Source organism: Oryzias melastigma, linkage group LG19, assembly GCF_002922805.2.
Source record: "Oryzias melastigma strain HK-1 linkage group LG19, ASM292280v2, whole genome shotgun sequence".
Taxonomy (NCBI): Eukaryota; Metazoa; Chordata; class Actinopteri; order Beloniformes; family Adrianichthyidae; genus Oryzias; species Oryzias melastigma.
In genome coordinates, this window is record NC_050530.1 from 5,763,221 (window position 1) to 5,769,602 (window position 6,382).

Consider the following 6,382-nt stretch of genomic DNA (forward strand, 5'->3'; position numbering starts at 1 on the left):
TGAGAGAGAACGTGAGAGAGAACGTGAGAGAGAACGTGAGAGAGAACGTGAGAGAGAACGTGAGTGAGAACGTGAGAGAGAACGTGAGTGAGAACGGGAGAGAGAACGTGAGAGAGAACGTGAGTGAGAACGTGAGAGAGAACGTGAGTGAGAACGTGAGAGAGAACCAGAACCCCAATAACCAGAGAACGGGACAGAGCTGAGACACAGACAGGTTTAAGATCCTCATGAGTGAAAGATCTGAGGTGGACGTTCATCTGTTTCTATAATCAGTTCTGTTTCACTGACTCATGAAGAACTCGACAACAAACGTTCCTCTAAGAAAGTTTTCGGTTTTCTTAAACAGAAATCTAAAGTTTGAAGGTCCTGACATCAGCAGATTCTGTCATGTTTCCTTCTCTGTTAGCCTCCATCTTCTGTAAACCTGCAGCACATGTTCTCCTGTGGATCAGCGGCCTGTAACCAGCAGGTCACAGGTTAGAATCCGGATCCAGACGCTACGGTTGAGTCGGGAGGAGGAACTGATTTATGTGACCTGGAAGAACACATCAGATTTACAGAGCAGTAAAACATGCATGGTTCTGGTTGAGTTTTGGCCCGTTCGCAGTGTTTGGATCAGCGTGTCAGGATCATCTGGAATGATTTAGCACTTCAGCGGGTGGAGTGCAGACTTGAGCTTCTGACCTAAACACGGAGGATCTTTGCTCCGAGAAGAACGGCTCACAGCAGAGAGACTCAGAAGGTGTGACTGTCAGGAGAACCGATGTCAGAGGAGGGACGAGGATTCTAGCGGGTTCTGCTCCAGTCCAGGTTTCACACAGAAACAAGCGCATGCTCAGAACTTTGGAAACCAAGGATGGACGTGTGGGTGCTGAGGAAGCAGCTGGGACACACGGGTTACCAGCAGGTAGGATGAGCTCGTTGGGATGTTCTAGTTTCTGCTCCACTCTGAATGTTCGGTCCTTTGGCTTCATGAGGCTTCATGAGGCTTCATGAGGCTTCGTGAAGCTTTGTGAGGCTTCACGAAGCTTCATGAAGCTTTGTGAGGCTTCATCAGGTTTCACGAGGCTTCACGAGGCTTCATAAGGCTTCATGAGGCTTCATGAGGCTTCGTGAAGCCTTGTGAGGCTTCACGAAGCTTCATGAAGCTTTGTGAGGCTTCATCAGGTTTCACGAGGCTTCACGAGGTTTCACGAGGCTTCATGAGGCTTCATTAAGCTTCCAGCCTGTTGAAGTGTCCATGAAAGATTGCCAACCATCGCAGGAACAGGAAGAGGTCCCAAAGGTCACAGGTCAGCCTCACACCTGAATTTATTCCCAGATGACAAAGAAAAACTCACTTCTGTTTTTGTTTACATGTAGATGCTACATTAAGGCACAGAGGCCAGCTGATGTCCAGCGGCGTGGACTGTGCGGCGCAGCCAGAGATCAAATATCTATATTCTTGCATCTACCAATCAGGAACTCGGCTTGGAGCGGCGGGTAGAATACTAGTCCAAAGTGAACGTTTTTGTCCTGAACTTCCATCTATTTCCTTAACCTACTGCAGCTCGTCTGCTGGGAGACGCTCTGGACAGATCTCCAGCCTTTCACAGCTGCCTAACCAGCAGAGCTCGCTCGATGTGCCGGCAGAGAGCCGCCGTTCTGAGCAGAGGCTGCCGGCTCCTGAACCGTATTTTTCTTATTTTCACTGAGACAATCATAAAAATGTAATTTTTGTTTTTATTTTTCTTTGGTTAAAGCGAAACAGTGAGCCGTCAAACTCGGCCACAGAGTCACAGAAACACCATGGAAGGGGCTGTTCTATGAAACATTCCCTGGAATGAGAGTGAACTCGCTCCCCGAATGTCGGAATGACCTCATGAACCCAAACATGGAGACGTGGGACAGATGTTCCTGTGGAACTCCCAGTAAATCAACCCGATTGATCTCTCAGCATCATCGTGTCTTCATACACTCTAAGTGAGATTTCCACTGGCACCGCTCCATGTAGCGATCAGGCTAAAAACGTTAGCTTTTAGCTCCTCCCACATGTGGCTGAGTTGAGGAGTGAATTCTCTGTTTGGCGAAAGAGGGGCGGGGCATAAGAATTTGTCGCACAAATTGCGTTTGTGGGGAATGTAGCACAACAACATCGTGAGAACAGCTCCATGTGAAGGAGCCAGAAGAAGGAAACTGGATGAGAACCACAAACCCTTTAGAAACGGATGCAGACTCCTGTGACAGATCACCCTGATCCAGATCAGATCCAGATCAGATCCTCAGATTGATGGGATTCTCGGATCGGTTCCGTCCTCCTCACATAAACGACTCTAGCTTCTGGACTGGTGGCTCCGACGTGCTGCTCAGAGTCGTCAAACGTGCGTGCCGCGGCGGCGTTTGTCGGGTCGGCGCTGCAGAGGGGGAGGGGGGGGGCTGTCTGAATCCCGCTCATTACCTGCCGGTGGAGCCGTAATGGGGCTTTCTGTCCAGAGAACGGCGTCCCTCCGGACAAATTAGGCTGCAGATCGGCGTGTTGGAGGAACAAAAGTGAGCATTCAAAAACCAGATTGTTCCAATTTAGTCATTAGTTTTACGGCTGCGCCGACGCAGGAGGACGTCTGAGCCGCTTTGTCAGAGAGGATTCTGGGAGTCATAAACTACATCAGTGAAAATGATGAACCATCTCCATCCTTAAAACAGATTCCTTCAGCTGAAAAGAAGAACAGCAATGAAAAAATCATGAAACGCTTCTGTCCTCGACACGGTTCAACGCTCCGACATCACATTTCAATCATACTCAGAACTCTCACGCTCGCCAGAGCTGCACTGATGGCGTCCTGGAGGAGTGGCTGTACCTGGACCTTGTGTGGGTCGTAGACGCCGTCTCGTGGTACCGCTGGAGGACCAACATCAACCAGACATCCAGCTGGTCACCAGGTACAGCCCGTTAGTGGAGGCATCTCTTCACTTCCACCGTGTCTGCTCCACTTGATACTCAGTCAGTGCTGCTCCCTGATTGGACAGTTTGATTACACCGAAGGCTGATTGGCTTGGAGGAACACTGACTTGTTCAGGTCTTCCCTTTACTCTTCGAGTGCTGGAATAAATGTCCTTATTTGAACCAAAATGACCTTTGTCTGTTTTAATAAAAAATATCCCAATCTGACAGTTAGACTCACAATGACTCCAGTGGTGATCCACATCACCATGGCAACAGAGCACGGGTTTAGAACCTGAGCGGACGCTTCCACTTCCAGAACATGGATTCAAAATGAAGGTGAACTTCTAACGAGACAAAACGGTTTGATGAGGAGACGACCATCACAATCACATCGATCCAACGCCACGTCAGACTGGTCACGGTTCACAAACGCACACAGGGTTTAGAATCCTGAATCCTGAACCGTCCTCTGCTTCCAGTCTGACGCTTCAGGCTTCATTTCTGATAATGCACATCTTGAAGGGCATTATCCCACTTGTACCATGATCCTTCACAGCAGAAATATTCAATCCATTTTTAATTTATTCATCTTACTGTTTACTTTTTCAGTCTGTGTGATACGTGGAGCGACCCGTTGTCATGGTAACAGCTACAGAGCCAGTACCGGCCCGGACAGCAGCGACAGAGGGAAGCGGTCATGACAGGTTAGACAGAACATGGTCTCAGAGACAGGTCAGCTCTTACTCAGACTCTGGTCCATGTTGGGCTTCTCTCCTGTTTTCTTCTAGGACTTCAGGTCTGAAGGTTCTGGTCCAAACAGAAGAAGTGTCAGACGGTTCTCACCTGTGTGATAAAGAAACGCTTCAGCGGTTCATGTGGAGACGAATACCCAGCAGCCCAGAGAAAATATGACAAAATATTTGCACAAACACACAGGTACGTCCAGAGCGTCAGAGGCGAGTCTCACCTGTGACCGTCCCGGACAAGCCGGCCTCTGTACCTGCATGAACGCACCTATGAGCCCCCCGTTTCCTCACCTGTAAGCTGAGCCGGCTGCAGCACAGAGACCCTTCAGAGCTCGGCTGAAGCAGCAGCAGCTTTTCTAATAAGACAGAAAGATAAATATTTGACGGGAGTCTTTGAAGCAGCTGGATGGAGCTGCAGCCACCATCCTGGCTCCTCCTACTGGAGCAAAGACGTCTGAAGACCTTAGCGCCGACAACCCATTACCTGAGGGAAATCCCTCACACAGGTGTGAAGGATCAGGTCAATCTGCTGAGGAGATCCAGCTGAAGCTGCTGGGATTCAGGAAAGAAGTGAATGAATCCATGAGAGGAAGAAGCTGTGAAGGAATCAGGACCATTAAGCTAAACGTTAGGAAAGAACCTGTAACCGGTTACAGCTTTCAACCACTGGAACCAGAACTGAAGCCTGAGCTGAACAGTCCGGTCCAGTATGGACCCACTGAGCCGAACCGGACCGTACCATTGGCTGTAGATCTATAAACTAGATCAAATAGACAATCTTCTCTCAACAACATGAAAAGGTTTGTAGATACAAAGAACCAAACAGGAGAACAAGAGCTGCTGGAGGACCTCCATCGTTGTTGTTATTGTTTTTAGCTTCACGTTTGCTGTAGATTCACTATGATGTAAAGATACGCAACCGGTCAGCATCATGTGTGCTCAGAGCAGTTCAACTTCTAAACTGTACCGTTCTGTACTTTACTGTACTTTACAGTACTGTACTGTACTATACAATATTGTACTGTACTGTACTATACTATACTGTAGTGTACTGTACTGCACTGTAGTGTACTGCACTGTACTATACTGTACTTTACTGTACTGTACTTTACTGTACTGTACTTTACTGTACTGTAGCATACTATACTGTACTGTACTGCACTGTAGTGTACTGCACTGTACTATACTGTACTTTACTGTACTGTCCTGTACTATACAATATTGTACTATACTGTACTGTACTGTACTTTACTGCTCAGTGGAAACAATGCTTTAGACGACCATTGAAAATGTTACCCTGTGAATATCTGATCATTGCTGGTTTGTAGAAGTTCTGCTTCACTTCAACCTTCGTGTCTTTGACAGACTTTCCATTCAACTCATCATTTCTCTGGTTCACCAAAACATGATGTTTTATCTTTTACATGTATATATATAAATATATATATATATTTTTACTGATTTTTACAGGAAAAACTATTGCAGAACGTTTATTGATCTGCAGAAAACTCCATCCAGCAGAAATCCAGTCCATCTCTCTCTGACTCCCTCCTTCCCAGTCCTCCGTCCGGATAGACCGAACATAGATCGCTATTCTCCATCCTGCCAGCAGCCGTTGGTAGGAGCCAGTACCAGGGAGTGCTGTGGTGTTCAGTTCCACCAACAGGGACCGGTTATGGACTCCTGCTGCCAACAATGTCTGTAGAGCAAATGTTAGTTTAAAAAGTTAAGACGGAGGATTCATTTGATTCGTCTCTCCGTCTGCTCTGAGAACCGCGTCCATCTGCAGGTTTACTGCTGATTCTGAGTCTTCTGCTGCTATCGGATAAATGAGATAGACCAGGATCACCCTTAGTAGAGTGAGCGTCCATATGTGTGCATGTGGTGTGTGTGCATGTGGTGTGTGTGCATGTGGTGTGTGTGCATGTGGTGTGTGTGTACGTGATGTGTGCATGTAATGAGTGCACGTGCTGTACGGACTCCAAGAACATGTTAGAGTGCCCCCCCCCTCCCCCGTTCAACAGTTCATTTTCATTCCTGTTTGTGTCGATTAACTCAAATGTTGGATGAATGGAGCCAAAATAAAGTTCCTTAAATATGAATTAGTTCCTTTATTATTTCCGGTAATGTTCTCTTCATTAAAGCTGCTCTCATAATACAAACATTTATTAAACCAACGTTCATGGATAAAGTCTGTAGATCCTCATCATCCAGACTGATCCTGATCAAACACTTCAGTTCAAACTTCTTTATTTATCTCGAGGGTCAATTCTAATTTAGGTGCAGAGAGTTTAACATCCGAGTTACAGATGAGTTCCTATGATTCCTCAATCCAGGAGAGGTCTGACGTGGAATAAAAGAGACAATATATACAAAGATAGTATAAAAATATCACACATATGTAAATATACACATTAGTTTATACAGTAACTGGATCCGGATCTGGATCTGGATCTGGATCATCTGTGGTTTTTGAAGACACTTTGAATCTCACCTGTCCTTACAGGTGGATTTGGACTGTCTGAAGGTAAAAACGGCTAAACGTGGCAGCAGGTGACCTTCAGGAAACATGAAGGTCGTAGACGCTCTGAACCGTAGAGAGAACATGTTCATGTTTATCTATGGGCGTGCTGCGGGCGACAGGTCCAGGAAGTGTTTTTGTCAAGAACACGTTATGTACAGAGACAACGATGAACCATGCCCCCCCCCCCCC

At 46.8% G+C, this 6,382-nt stretch overlaps 2 long non-coding RNA genes across 3 annotated transcripts in view; one reads left to right on the forward strand and one right to left on the reverse strand.

The window, feature by feature from the left end:
- LOC118600149 overlaps positions 1 to 3,103 on the reverse strand; it is a 27,779-nt gene extending 24,676 nt beyond the window's left edge. The window contains exon 1 of the long non-coding RNA XR_004949710.1: positions 2,838 to 3,103. This is a non-coding gene — a long non-coding RNA (uncharacterized LOC118600149). The remainder of the gene's footprint in view (positions 1 to 2,837) is intronic.
- The window catches only part of LOC112141374, a 5,665-nt gene continuing 1,873 nt past the window's right edge, over positions 2,591 to 6,382 (forward strand). Inside the window, exons 1-3 of one of the 2 annotated variants that reach the window (XR_004949709.1) lie at positions 2,591 to 2,919; positions 3,533 to 3,627; positions 3,712 to 3,859. This is a non-coding gene — a long non-coding RNA (uncharacterized LOC112141374). Of the gene's footprint in view, positions 2,920 to 3,198; positions 3,260 to 3,532; positions 3,628 to 3,711; positions 3,860 to 6,382 lie in introns of those variants that run through there. The other variant, XR_002918374.2, reaches the window with a different exon arrangement.